This window comes from Diceros bicornis, chromosome 28, assembly GCF_020826845.1.
Source record: "Diceros bicornis minor isolate mBicDic1 chromosome 28, mDicBic1.mat.cur, whole genome shotgun sequence".
Classification (NCBI taxonomy): domain Eukaryota; kingdom Metazoa; phylum Chordata; class Mammalia; order Perissodactyla; family Rhinocerotidae; genus Diceros; species Diceros bicornis.
Window position 1 is genome coordinate 32,428,416 of NC_080767.1, and position 15,333 is coordinate 32,443,748.

Below are 15,333 nucleotides of genomic sequence, written 5' to 3' on the forward strand. Positions count from 1 at the left end.
CAAGAGTTTTTGTTTGTTCTGTTCTGTTTTTTATACCACCAAGCAAATTCTGTAACAAGGCACCACGTACCACAAGTTTTAGGGTCTTTTGTTCAGTTACAGGGAACAAGCAATTGGGAAATCACTATCAGAATTTGAATGCCAAATTCTGAAGGCTGAGTTCAACATATCACTCGAGGGAATCCTTTCTGGTCACTCACTAGCCAAGGAAAGCTAACCCAAGTGCAACTGCACTGTTGAGTCATGTAAAGGCGGCTTATCTAAAGAAAATTTAGCATCATACAAATTTTGTTTGAACTTTTAAGAAATTCTGATAATTTCTACATGTTCTAGGGACACCTCACACCCCCTAAAAATTATAACAACTAAAAAATCTTGAAGGAGATTATTTCAATTTATCTCCCCCATCTACCTTGGATGAGTAATGTGTACTTGAGAATGTTTCTATAAAATGTAATAAAGAAATATACATCAATATTTATATATAAATTCACCAAAGTTATGTCTTCCAACTCCACTGCTACCATGAAATACTACCTCAAAGCAGAAATGCCACGTGCACATTTGACAGCGGCAGTCATACAACACCTGGCCTTTCGGGTGTTTCAATGACCCGTCATCTTTTTGACCCCCTTCTTTACTGCACCTCAGCCATCTCTTCCTTTAGTCTCCCCTTGACCTTCCCATTGCCAAACTTGCTCTGTCTCTTCAATCACTAATTAAGACTCCCCAATTCGGAACCTAGTTTCCTATCCTTGCTCACAACTCCTACTATACCTGTTCTTAACCCTCATCACTGATGGTCTCTTCATTCTCCCCCTTTATCAGACCCTCACTTCTTCACTCCTGCCTTATCCAGCTTAATTCTATGGTCCATCATATCAAGACCCTAGAGGTCCATGTCTCTTCTATCAGGTATGCACGGAAATGCCTTATCCCTGGATGAATCCAACTATTTACCTTCTCTGTGCCTACATTCAGGCTGATATGCATGGCTGGGAAAAAATTCCCCACAAACATATTGTACCTCTAAAACTTCTACATGTATAAAGTCTACAGCATCAACTAAGGCTTCAACACCATCCAGCAATTCCTTTTTCACTAGTCAGCCTACATGACTATTTTAAATCTTCTCCCTTCTCCAAACGTCTAATCTCCACACACTCTTGTCCTCACTCTCAGTATCTGATCTCACCACCTACTGCATCAAGAAAATAGAAGCTAACAGACAGAACTGTCTCAACTTTCCAACAACACGTTCATTCATTCAATATGCCTCAAACACCACTTGGAGTCTGGGCTCTGGAACTAGATCGCCTATGTCCTTTGGATAAGTTACTTAAGCTCTTTGTGCTTCCGGTTTATTCATTTCTAAATTGCAGATAAGAGTAGTACTAACGTCATGGGATTGTTATGAAGGTTCAACAAGATAAGTATATATGGAGCATCTAGAATGGTACCTGGCACAGAGTAAGCATGCCATAAATATTAGTCATACTACCACCCTGATGACAACTACAAGGGCCAGGCACCAAATATATACAAATCTATACCCATCCTTTCCTCCTCCCCTTCTGTTATAACACAGGAAATGTCTGTGTCTCCTCCATCTAAGGCCAATACTTCCACTCCACTTCTTTTAACTGGGTTTAGGAGAGGAGAAAAACAAAATAAATACAGCCTAATGTGAGAATACTCAGAAGGCAAAGGAACCAGCCCAAGGTCACAAGGCTATTAAAACGAAAAGCTGGGTTTAGAAATCAAGTCTGACTCTGTAACTACATCATTCTGCCTTCTACATTTCCATCGTATTTAATTTGACAGAAAGTTCTACTTAAATACCTCAGCTCCTGCTACAGAAGTAAAGCTCAGATTTGACAAATGAGAATTTCCCCCAAAGTAAATATGGGCCTTTAAAGGCCTGAAACTACAAGTATGCATAAAACACTCTAAATGATGGAAGAGGGAATACTGAATTCTGAAGGTGGTTAGAGAAGGCTTCACAGCCTATAGGATGCCAACGGGAATACTGTGAACAGAAGTATGCAGAAAATCCCTGGCCGAGAGTTAACAAGGGGCAGGGAATGCCTTGATGGTGAGAAAAGTTAGAGCTGCTACCAGCAGGAAATCTCCTGGACATGACAAAATCTGTTTAATAAAAAAGGAGAACATATTAAAACTATTTGGCATGTGGGCCCGAATCAAACGGTACGGCATGAAAGTCTGGAGATCACCTGAGGACTAAAAGCAGCGTCCCTTCAAGTAGGGAGTTAGAGTTCCAACAGCTGTCAAGGAATCCCCATCCTTCAAATGCTATTAAAGAGGCGATATAAAAGAACTTTAAGGAGTAACTGTGGAGGTGGCAGATAAGAGATTTCACTATGTTCAGAACACCTGGAATCACTTAAGAGACATCTGTTATCATCTGGGAATCAGAGATTAGAGCGCAGGACCACTGGTTTAGGTCAACTCAGCATAGCATTTCCATTTCTCCACAGCAACTGCCCATACGAGTAGGGCAGTGGGACTTCGGGCTTTACATTGCAGCTTTATACAAACTCCTTATTATAGCATTTAAACCTACACAGTTTTCCCACAAATCAGGGCCAGTACAATGAATAAATTTTAAAATGAAGAGAAAAAGAATATAAAAAAAAATGAGACTATCCTAAATAGCACGACATGCCAATAATTCTTACATACATTATATTTAATTCTCACAATGAGAGGATAATAATTAATTAATTAATAATGTTATCTCTAAACTGACATTTGAAAGTGAAATATCTTGCCCAGGGACACACAGTTCACAAAAGACGAGCTGAGATTTGACTCTAGATCTGTCTGACTTGGCCACTACACGTTTTCATATAGAGAGAGGAGGTAAAAAAAAAAAAAAAAAAAATCACAAAATGATGTCCCTTTATAAAGTTAGACCACTGGCTTACAAATAAAAGCCATCTAAAAACTGTAATTCACTTTTAAAACTACTTAAAAATTAGTGTGTATAATTAGAAGCACTCTTGCCTAGCAGCCATGTTAGAATTATCAAGTAAAGGAAAGACAAAGTGGTGACATTTTATGCTGGAGAATGTACAGCTGGCTGGATCAGCCTGGGTGGTGGTGACCAGCGCTCACCCTCAGCACTGTTTCACCAGAACACTCCAAAAAGTCATTCTGGTGTGCTGGGACTGGTGTCCTCACACACTGTAGCTGGCTCTGCTTCAGTCGCAGACACCAGCCCCAGTGGTGGCGGAGGCTAAGTGTGAAAGTGGCTCCCTCCAGGGCACCTTGTCCACCACCAGGTTGAGGGGACAAAAATTCTCAGAGCCAGCACCACTATAGAGAGAGTCATAAGTGCTCTGGCATGAGAAAAGCAGCACAATTTCACACACTTTCACATGCTGTACATTACTGTAACTATAAAATTATGGGGAAAGTTGGGGGGGAACACATAAATTGAAAATGGGTTCCATTCTGGGCTCTCTCTCCATAATAAGAGTCCACAGGTTGGGTGCCAGTAACAAACATTTCTCAAAAACAGATTTCATTGACTTAAAAATTATCTTTTCACTCACTTCTAAAATATGTCTTCTTCCAAATTAACTTTTCTAGATTAGCATGAGAAATGAGAATACAAAACTGTTGCAAAAAGTAACATTGTGGCTTAGAGACCTCGGGTTGGCAGCATATCACACTGGCATGAGGTTCTAAAGCTCACTCATATAAAAACTGCCTTGGTCAGACCATCCTATCAGAGACCGTGAGCTGCCTAAAGACAGAATGCCCAGCTCCTTCATTCTTTATTCATCCACATAATTTCCTTCCTTCCTTCATTCACCTACACAAACGCCTGAACAAAGGAAGTGCTTAATACATGCTTGGTTAATGACTGAGTGAGTAGAACTATTTAGCAAACTACCTCGAGTTGGTTTTCAGAGGTTAAGCAGCAAATCTCTGGATTTAAACTAAGCAAAATCTAACCTACGGGACCCAGAGTCTAGGGCCATCAACTGTAGGACTGGAGCTCAGAGAAACTAACACTCCAGTACTGAATCTTAAAGCCACAACAAAAGTCCCTTAAGAGCATGACTTGTGCTGCCCTGGACCACTCTAGCGAACAACTTCTTTTAGGATATATGTGATCTTGGCCAATACAAAAGCACAGCAGAGAAAAGCAAATTTTCATCTATTCCCCTTATAAAGACACTGTAAGCAGTTCTAGAGAGCGGTAGAAAAGCACAGCATAAGAACAAGGGAAATTACTTCTCCTGCAATCATTGCTTTTCAGTTAGCATCTTCACAGATCTCTACTCCTGGGTCAAATTAGATCTGATCAAGTAGAGAGTGGACTCATGGACAACACTTACCTTCAAAGAGGAAAGAACATTTACGAGGCCCATTTGCTTTTAAAGGTTTCCATATAGTAACAGTATTAAGCTTTCATTTTCAGCATTAGCCCAAAGAGTGTTCACAGCCTTAAAAGGGAGAGGGGGGTTCAGAGAGAGCTTGCCGAGGCATCACAGTTGCCTTGAAAGCTGGAAGACTGCTGTAGTCACAGTCCATCAGTTTCATGCCTGTGGTTTCCTTTCATTCTCAGAGTCAATTTAAATTACTAATAATCAGCAAACCTACATGACAAGACATCTATTAAAGACAACTACTAATAAAATCAAAACTAAATATCAAATCGGATCATGGTACCACTGGCTCCTGGGTTATAATTTAAGCTTGCATGAAGTGCAAACTAATGCAGTGGAGGCACTGCTCTGAAGAACAAAATTAATTGCCGTTGTGAGTTCTCTCAACTCACAAAACTCCTTCAGGGAAGTTACTGCTTTGGTAACAAATAGTAGCCACTTAAAATCCCAGATGCTCTTAGTATCACATACACTCTTGTTGGGACTAAGATACGAGGAATAAATTTTTATGCAAACTTCTCAATAAACTATGCCAACATTTTTAAGCAGGGGCCACCTTGCTGTAATCACATGAACCATAAATGCAAATGTATAATCTGGTTTTTAAGTCTGATATAAATAACTTTGACTTGGTGAGTGAATGTGGCTACTTTTTACTTTACTTTTCCTTTTGCTTGCTCAAGTTACTATCCACAATACACTGAGAAAGAGTAAATACATAGTCACATTGCAGCCCAAGAACCTCAGCAGTGCTCAGTGGCATTACCTATAAAATTTAATTGAGAGACCACCAGATTAGTCAGGTGACCCAGATACTACTGGTGAGATAACCTTATGCAACTAACATCTCTGGGCCTTACTGATAAACTGAGAGACAAAAGGGCTCTGATACTAAGTGTGGCTGTAAATTTCATGAGAACGGAGAGTTTCTTGCTCACCACAGCAGACCCACTAGTTTCCTGAAAAAATGAACAGGATCCATCCCATGGGCCAAGTTCTGACTAAAGATGTACACAGTATAAGTCATTTAATCCCTATAACAACATGCGAGGGGGATGATTATCCCCACTTCATAGATAAGGAAAGGGAGTTCACAAAGAAAGCCAACTGTGCAAGATCACATACCTACCAGGTAGAGTGGAGATATGAATCTGGGTTTGTCTAACACCAAAACCTAACTTCCTGTCACTAAGAGAAAATTAAACATTTCTGTGAAATTGAATTATTTTACTTATACTGCACATTTTAGTCCACTCAAGAAAAGAGGATGTATCATTATTTTAAATTCCTGAACTCTATTTTAATGGAGGACTTTTGTACCTTGTTTACATGTATGGAATTCTGAGTAACCAAGCAGACAGAGCACTGCAGTAGCCCTGGACAGTCTCCCACAGGTTCCCTTTGACCATTCCACTTCCTCAGTTTTTGCCAGAATACATAGTTTATTCCCTACCATTCTAATCCATCGATGAGACGCCAAACAGTGTGTTTTTGGAATGGCCCCTATCCCTCCAGCATGCATGGTCCAAATTTTTGCAAAGCAGCTACAAAGGCAATTTTGGAAACACATAACCCTTAACAACTCTCCCATCTGGTTTTCACACCGGTTCCTTCCTCCGTAAGCCCACAGAAGTCACAGTCAGCTCCTGTTTTCTGGAAAACTAGCTGTCTTTTCATCTTGCTGGGTGTATGTTATGTCTGTCTGTCAGCAAGTTGAGAAATGGCCTCCATCCTGACAGATACATTTTGTAAAGCCTTAAAAGTACATACACTAATGTGAAGGAAAAAAAGGAAACTTTTCTGTTTTTGGACTCTGGCTATTTGCTTTTTACAGCTTGTGTGTCAAGGGAATGGGATTTCCCAGGTAGATGTACTAATGTAAAATGCATTAGTGTTAAGGTGGGGGCTCCCAATCCACCCAGGGCCAAAGGGTTAATACAAAATGACAGAATTTAATGACTGCTATTACGGTTGCCATGCAACCAAGAGAAGGTGTGCCATAAAGGCCTAATTAATGAATGAGGTAGCAAGAGTTTCTGTTAAGTTGGTAAGCAGTTCACAGTTCACCATTGGTTGGCTTTGCCCAGATGGTAATACTCTTAAGCTTTCTTAGCTCCACTGAGCAGCAGCAAAATAATGTGATTATAGTTGCAGCTCTGGCTAAAGTTCTGACATCCTTCCCATACTCAGTGCAATTTCTCAAGTCAGTTGAAACAAGAGTCTCCTAAAGATTCATATCGAGGATTGTATGTTTGCTTTTGATTCCTCACACATTTCCAGTCCAGAGGAACTCTAGAATGATTATTTTATGAGCACTCTTTTGCTGCAGTAGCGTTAAGAGTAATCAAAATTTGGGGCCGAAACTGAATTGCCATTGGAATTAGAGGCTTTGTTGGAAAAATGTTCTTTTCAAAGGAGAGCCCAGATGATAGTAACAAAGGACTACAAGTGGAGTGTCACGACTTGCCAAGGTCTGTCCTAGTGCTTTACATTCATTATCTCTAGTTTTCACAGCCCTGTAAGGTAGGAATTGCCACTCTCATTTTCTAAGCTAAGGCTCAGAGAGACTAAGGACCCTGCTCAGCATCACATACACCGCTAGAATGTGGCGGAGCCAGGATTCAAACCCTGGTCTGACTCCCAGGCCCATTCTCTCTGAATTGCACTATACTGCCACTGCTGTGGATGACAATCATGATGACAACTGCCCTCCAAGAAGTCATGGTTAGGTGTCAAACAGAGCTGGTACTTAATATCTATTATTTTATTTGATCTTCACCCTTATAACAACTGAGATTCTGCTGGTATTATTAATCCCCATTTTAAAAAGAAGAAAAATGAAGCTCAGTTAAATATTTGCCCAAAGTCACAAATCTGGTAAATGAGGAAGCCAACACTTGAACTCAAGTCTGTGGGTTCAAAGCCTGCTCTCCTTTCATTATGCCACATTGCCTCAGTAACTATCGCAGCTCTTAATTAAAGGCTGGCTCTAATTTAATTTCCATCCTGAAAATGGACAATATACTCAATTACTGTGTTCCCTCCATGCCATGATCTTCAATTAAATTTGTGAACTTTTCTTCAAAAAGCGTACTTTCTACATCAGAATGTAGCTCAAAATCACCACGTATTCAAACAGGGAAAAGTCCCTGAGAGCAGGTATAATGGATTGGCAAGAGAGGAAAAAAAGTTTTCTTCACCCCAACCCTCAGCTAAGTCTTGAAGAAAACAAGAGGTGTTGGGGGTGGGGGACAGGGGTAGAAGAGGCAGCTGTCTCAGATGGCCTGAGCTCTAAGAGAAAATGCTCTTATTCTTTAATAGGGGAAGGTCTGTGCATGCTGAGGGGCCAAAGGGGGGCCCCAAATGAATAAAGGTAAAAAGAGGAGGAAGAAAGATTGGTCTGAGACCAGCTAAAGTGTTCTCATTAATGGGCCTCCAACTTCAAATGTAATCAAAGTGGAGGACCCAGCACAGTCTAGCAAAAGATCAGAAGAACTGCTTCTCCGATTCTTTCATTCACCAAAATATAGTCTTTTTACCAGGCCCAGAAACTAGTACAGACAAATGTTCGCTTTTCTATCAGGGCTATTTAAAATACATTCAAACTCTTTTCAGACTAATCTTGGCAGAGTTAACTTAATCATTTTTTTTTAATGGTTTGGTCCATGATTATTTACAACTGACTCTTGCTTATCTATGGCAAGTTTTAAAATCTAAGATTGGCTTCCTGCTGCCACCCAGTATATGTGTGGGCTGCCTCAGTGCTGCTGTTTCTGAGTGTACATTTGGGAAGACAGACAATACTAATTTAAGCAAAATGGAATCAAAAGACTAAGTCAGCCACCTTTGCCCAAAACAAATGGTATTCATTCATTCATTCAACAAACTCCCCAGGAGCATTTAAAAGGCAAAATGCCAGGAACTTAAGTTAAAAAAACCAGAACTCTTAGATTATAAGTCTTCAAGCCAAAATGATTCTTTAACACACAAATCTGATTATGCCGCTCCCTTAAGATTCAGGTTCAAGTCCAAAAGCCACACATGGCATGTGAGGTCCTTGCTCTCCAGTCCTCCCCCACAGAGCCACTCTGCTCCAGGCACAATGAATGACTTGCCACTCTGCAGCAGCCCCATGCTCCCCTGGCTCTGGGCCTCTGCCTGTGCTATTCGATCTGCCTATAACGCTCTTTCCAATCCCTGTTCCCGCCCCAATTCCCCACCTACCTGGGAAATACTCTCACTTGCCTTTTAAGTCTCATCTCACTTCTGGACTTCACATATCCCCCAGGGCTTTGCTCATGACACTCATGACATTAAAATTGTTAGCTTTACCATCTTCTCCCACAAGAACACCTCATCTCTGCATTGCCTGGTTCACAGGAGAAAGCAGTAAATGTCCACAGAACCAATGCTGATTGAACGAATGAATGGACTATAATTACCTACAGTATATATAAGTATAACATACTAGTAACTATATATAACTATACTATTCCAGTTTAATCTTTGGTTGCTGCCCAGGTTGTTAAAGAAAAAAGATTCCTAATTTTTCTTCCTTCCTTTCCTCCTTCCTTCCCTCCTTCCCTCCCTCCCTCCCTCCCTCCTTCCCTCCTTCCTTCCTCTCAAAGGCACTGAACTAGTCTAACCTTTGTAGTCTAAGCAGTTGGAGCTCACTTCCATTTTTAAAGTCAGTTGGGTTTCGCTAATTAACCTGCATTTCTCATCCTAACCCCTCGAGTTGGAAATCAAGAGCCACACTATAAAACAAGCACCACTCGTCAGAGAGGGAGGATCGGGAGATCGCACATGTGGAACATCCAATCAACTTCTAAAATCACACATACCTAAACTCTCCTAATGAGACTTGAGTATGAATTTCATCCTTTAGTAGTACTGAAAAATAAACCCTGCATTCTCAACACTGGCTCCAGGCCAAATCTGTCTTCAACTTTGGCACTGAGAGTTAACCACCTGGAGTGAGAGGGAGGAGGGGGAGAAAGAAGGAGAAGACAGAGGAGCATAAAACTGCAGAAATATTCATTGAGCAAACTTCAGAAGAAAAGCCTGGCTGGCTGAAAATGAAAGCTGGGATGCAGACAGGAGGTGGCAGCATGGACTTGAGGTCTGAGCACCAAAACGTCTGGCCAGGCCTTCCCAGTCTTTTCTTCAAGGCTGTGCCACAGAAGTAGGATCATAACCTCTCTGAGCGCACTTCTGTCCTCTAAAAAAGGGAGGAGCAACTCACCTTTCTTAGCCTAAAGGATATTCTAAGAATAAAAAGACTAAGATGATTAGCAATCCCTAAAAGAATCAAGCTGTAAAAAATACAAATTATCCCCAAGTGCTTTGATGACTGATACAAAATTGTCAAAATCTGAACTTGCAGTCTAATTTTGACTAATATGCTAAATTAACTTCTAACGACACAAAAACATGAAATTCACTTTATTGTATACCACTTCAATCTGGCTCAAAAGCCATTAACAAATGCATCTTCAGGAAAATTCTCAGCAAAGAGAAATTCAAAGGCAACTCTTACTCATTTTTGAAATCTCAGTTTCGGTAAGTTCTAAGTCAAAGTAAAGCATCCCTGCAGTGTAATACCACTCAGAATGCAATGACACCAATTAAGCCCCAAGCCTCACTAATTGTTAAAGGTTCGGATATAGCAAGAAAATTTAGAAGTTGTATATGAAACTCGCTCATGACCCTCATTATATTTTTGCTCAAAAAGTTTCAATATTAGTAGCATAATTGTGAGTTAAATGCTAAAATTCAGCGACATTCAGAGACAGAATTTATAAAGCCTTTTAAGACTCAAAAGCTAAATGGCTCAGGTCTTTGATGTGACTGAATGCTTTGCAAACCAACTTGAGAAAAGTCTCCTCCTCATCAGTCGGCAAAGGCAGCTGCCCACGACTACGAGTTCTAGAGTGTGTTTTGGAAGCATTTTAGCATCACACTCCCCATAATTCAAACCCCGGTTTGTGTCTGTCTTTATAGGTCATTGGTGGCCAGATGGAAAATATTAAGGAAAAGATACTGCAACTAAACTAGCAGGCTGTGGTCCACAGTTGCACGGCCTCAGTTAACCACAAGCAGATCTACAGGCGGGCTCTGCTCAGCTACAAGCGGAGCTCTGGCGCATCCTCTCTCTGCCCAGCAGCAGGAGGGGCCCAGGCCAGCTGACATCAGCCACTGTGCCAAACAGACTGTGCGAGGCTCACTGCTCGGATGCTTCCAGAGAAAGAAGGAGAATCGATGGGCTCCTTTGTAAACAACTTCTTGTGCTCTCGGGCTGTGACTTACTTCAAAGGTGGCATAACTTAATCCTGTCACAAATTATGCCATGGAAATCTCAAGGCAGTTTTCTTCCTGAGGCAGTACCTCCGTGGTCACTTATAAACTGGACTCTAACAGGTAAACAGCAAACGACAAAAGAAACAAGCACACCTTTTAGCAAGTAAGAAAAACTGCACAGCCAAATATAATTTCTACTCACTATTTAAACCCACTTTCAGTAAAATCTTTCTAGATATTAGCAAATACAGACCTTAAGTATCAAAGTTCATGTTGCGCTATGACATTTCTTTGTATGTCCGTCTCCATTAACAGGGCCTGACTCACAGTATTGACTCACCCTCCAATATTTGTTGAATATAAAGTTTTAATTGCTAATAATGACTAAACTTTATTAAGGGCTTAGTCTGCAACAGGCATTCTTCTGAAGACTTTATGTGTATTAAATTTCTGGAAAAAGTCATTTTTACCAAGAAAAGCTCTCATTTAGAAATGACGTAAGGTAGGTGTTATCATCACTATTCTCTTTACACAAAAGCCTAGGATCATTCAATAATAACTTGCTTGAGATTTAATCCAAGTCTGACTGTGAATCCAGATTCTTCCAGTACTCCATGTTGCTTCTCTACATCATTTGAACGAACTTTAGCCATTCCAAGCATGACTGTTTCCGAAATGCACTAGACCATGAAGCCCTTGAGGACAGGGATAGGGCATTATTCACAGCTGAATCCCCAGCACTGAGCATGCAAGAATGAAAAGAATGAACGAAGAGAGTAGAAGGAAGGGCCTCAGGCTTTTCCCAGTTGCCCATTTGCAAGCATCCATGATAGGTAGTGAATTGGTGTCCAAGTATCAAAGGAGAAAATACAGTACTTGGGTGTTTCTTGATAACAGGAAAAAAAATTAGTCCATAAAGAGATGGATCTTAAACTAGGATCCAGAGACCATAGAAGGGGTTCTGCGAAAACCCTTAATGTCTGTAAAACTTTATAAGGACATCCAAAAACATTTTTTTGGAGATAACTCCTGGAGCGTTCAGATTTTCAAAGGATTCTCATCACTCAAAAAATTTAGCCCCCTGAGGTAATAAAATTAGAGAAGACTCTCTTAGAGAACAGAGTGGGAAAAACCACGGACTCTGGTGGTCGAGGGCCTGTGCTCAAATCATACCCTTCGAACAGTTATCGAACCTTGGTCAGGTCACTATCACTCTGAAGCTCAGTGTTGTCATCTGTAATTTACACAGTTGTCACAAGAACTAGACAGGATAATGAATGTTAAAAATATTAGGCGTGATACCTTCCATCTGGCTGCACAGCAAGTGTGTATGGTATACACCAATAAAACGAGAACAGGAGACAGCACAGAACCACTGAAGGAAATATAATGAGGGTAACAACTGATGTTATTTTTCCCGAAACTGTTTTCTTGTTTAGTCATCTAAGAGTTAAAACCCAGAAAACGTCCTCTTTTTCCAGAGGGTCTACTACAGAGCCTCGTTTTTATCAAGCTAAAAGTTAGTATCCATACTTTAAACTAGATTTTCTGAAGTAAAAGAAGTTGAATTGTATTCTCACATGAAAAGCAAAACAAAAGAAATTCTAAAATGCCTATGACACCCGTTGAAAGAAGGAAACATGGATTCTGTCTCAAAACTAATCCACCTGTACTGAGAAGAGAACTTTTCAGATCTTCCCAGATGTATCCTTTGAAGTTGTCTGCTTTGACACCATAATTATAAAATGGTGCAAGGGCCATAAGATCACAAACAGATGAAGATTCAAAGGAGAACAAACATCAAAAAACAATCTTTTACTTGCTAAAGACATTAAATGATAGGAAAATACCTTCAGAAAACAAAGATTATAAGTTAGAGTGAAAGAAATGAAAAATTAGTATTTAATTTGTTAACTGTACCATTTTACACTAGCACCCCCAAAAACCAGAAAAGAAACATTTAGGCATAAATCTAACAAAATATGTGTGGGCATTGTATGCTGAAAACCACAAAACATGAAGAAAGAAATTAAAGAAGTCCTAATAGATGGAGAGAAGTACTGTGTTCATGGATTGAAAGACTTAAATATTATTAAAATGTCAACTTTCCCCAAACTGAATTTATAACATTCAACCCAATATTAATCCAAATCCCAGCAGAATTTTCTGTAGATATCAAAAGCCAAGGAAACAGAAGAGCAACATTTATGGAGTAAGGCAAAGGAACTAGAATAGCAAAGACAATTGTGAAAAAGAAGAACACAGCTGGAAGACTCGTGCTGTTTGATCTCAAGACTCACTAAAAAGCTACAGAAATCAAGACACTATAGTATTGATGGACAGAGACCAATGGAATAGGATAGAGTCTGGAAACAGACTCACAAAAATATACTCAATTTTTGACAAAAGTGCAGAGGTAATTCAACAGAGAAAAGACGGACTTTTCAACAAATTGTGCTGAAAAAACTAGATGTCCATATGCAAAGAAAAAATCTCAGCCTATATCTCACAACTTTAAAAAAAACTAACTCAAAATGGATCACAGGGGCTGGCCCGGTGGCATAGAGGTTGAGTTCGTGTACTCAGCTTCGGCAGCTTGGGGTTCGCCGGTTCAGATCCTGGGCGCGGACCTATGCACCGCTCATCCAGCCATGCTGAGGCAGCATCCCACATAGAGCAACTAGATGGATGTACCAGTATGACATACAACTATCCACTAGGGCTTTGGGGAGAAAAAAGGGAAAAAAAAAATTAAAAAGAGGAAGATTGGCAACAGATGTTACCTCAGGGCCAATCTTCCTTAAAAAAAAAAGATCACAAACCTAAAGGTCAAATATAAAACTATAAAACTTCCAAAAGAAAACATAGGAGAAAATCTTTGTGGCCTTGAGTTAGGCAAAGAGTTCCTAGATATGACTCAGAGTTCCTGGATATGATACCAAAAGCATGATCCATAAAAGAAAAGATTGACGTGTTAGACTTTATCAAAATTAAAACCTTTTGCTCTGTAAAAAACCACTGTTAAGAGAATGAATAGAACAAGCCACAGACTGGAAGAAAATACTTGCAAATCACATATCTGACAAAAGATTTGTATCAAGAATACTTAAAGAATTCTTAAAACTCAACAATAAGGAAACTAACAAACCAATTTGTTAAATGAGCAAAAGATTTGAACACTTTACCAAAGATGATACACAGATGGTAAATAAGCACATGAATAGATGCTCAAAATCACTAGTCATTAGGGAAGTGCAAATTAAAACCATAATAGACTCCACTAACACCTAACAAAATAGTTAAAATAAGACAATAGTGACAATACCAAATGCTGATGAAGATGCAGAGCAACTGAAACTCGCGTACATTGCTGGCAGAAATGCAAAATGATACAGCCACCTTGGGAAACAGTTTGGCAGATTCTTGTACAGTTGAACATAATCTTAGCATATGACCCAGCAATCCCACTCCTACATATTTACCCAAAAGAAACAAAAACTTGTGTTCACGGAAAAATCTGTATACAAATGTTCACAACAACTTTACTCATAATCGCGAAAACTGGAAACAACCGAAATGTCCTTCAATGGTGACTGGATAAACAAACTGTGGTGACATCCATACAATGGAATACCTACTCAACAACAAAAAGGAATGAGTCACTGATAGACACAACTGATGACTCTCAAATTCATTTTGCTATGTGAAAGAAGCCAGTCCTCAAAAGATACACATCATATGATTACATTTTTATGACACTTTAGAAAAAGCAGAACTCTAAGGATGGAGAAAAGATCACTGTCAGGAGTTGAGAATAGGAGGAGGGTTTGATTACAAAGGGGCAGCACAAGGGAATTTGGAGGGAGTCATGGAACTGTTTGTATCTTGATTGCGGTAGTAGCTACATGACTATGCATTTGTCAAAACTCATAAAACTTAATTACAAAGAATGAATTTTATTGTATATAAACTAAAAATTAAAAAATAGAATTAAAAAGTTATAGTATCTCTAAATTTGGAAAAAGAAATAGATTTAAACTTTTCTAATACACTTATTTGATTGAATTTGTTTTGGAATGCAGGATCTGGAATTAGAAGAATCCTGCCACTTTTTAGTTGTATCATTTTAGACGAGCTACTTAATCTCTCCAAGCCTCAGTTTCTTCATCTGTACAATGAGGACCATAGTGCCCTCTCATAAGGTTATTACGAGGATTAAATGCAAGATGCATGGAAGGCACTCAACAAATAGTAAGCATTTAATAAATATGAGTTGTAATTAAATTTTTTTTTTTTTGGTGAGGAAGATTAGCCCTGAGCTAACATCTGTTGTCAATCCTCCTCTTTTTGCTGAGGAAGATTGGCCCTAGGCTAACATCCGTGCCCATCTTCCTCTACTTTATATGTGAGATGCCTGCCACAGCATGGCTTGATAAGCAGTGCGTAGGTCCATGCCTGGGATCTGAACCTGCGAACCCCAGGCTGCAGAAGTGGAGCACACGAACTTAACCACTACACCACCGGGCCGGCCCCTGTTATTAAATTTTTATGCGTATTTTAGCAAGTTTTTTTTAGGTTGAAAATAGCGGATGTTACATTCACCCAAAAACCA

The 15,333-nt window shown here is 39.7% G+C and overlaps 1 protein-coding gene across 4 annotated transcripts in view; it reads right to left on the reverse strand.

Moving 5' to 3' along the window:
- The window catches only part of DENND1A (DENN domain containing 1A), a 502,861-nt gene that overhangs the window by 316,814 nt on the left and 170,714 nt on the right, over window positions 1–15,333 (reverse strand). The window lies entirely within an intron of this gene.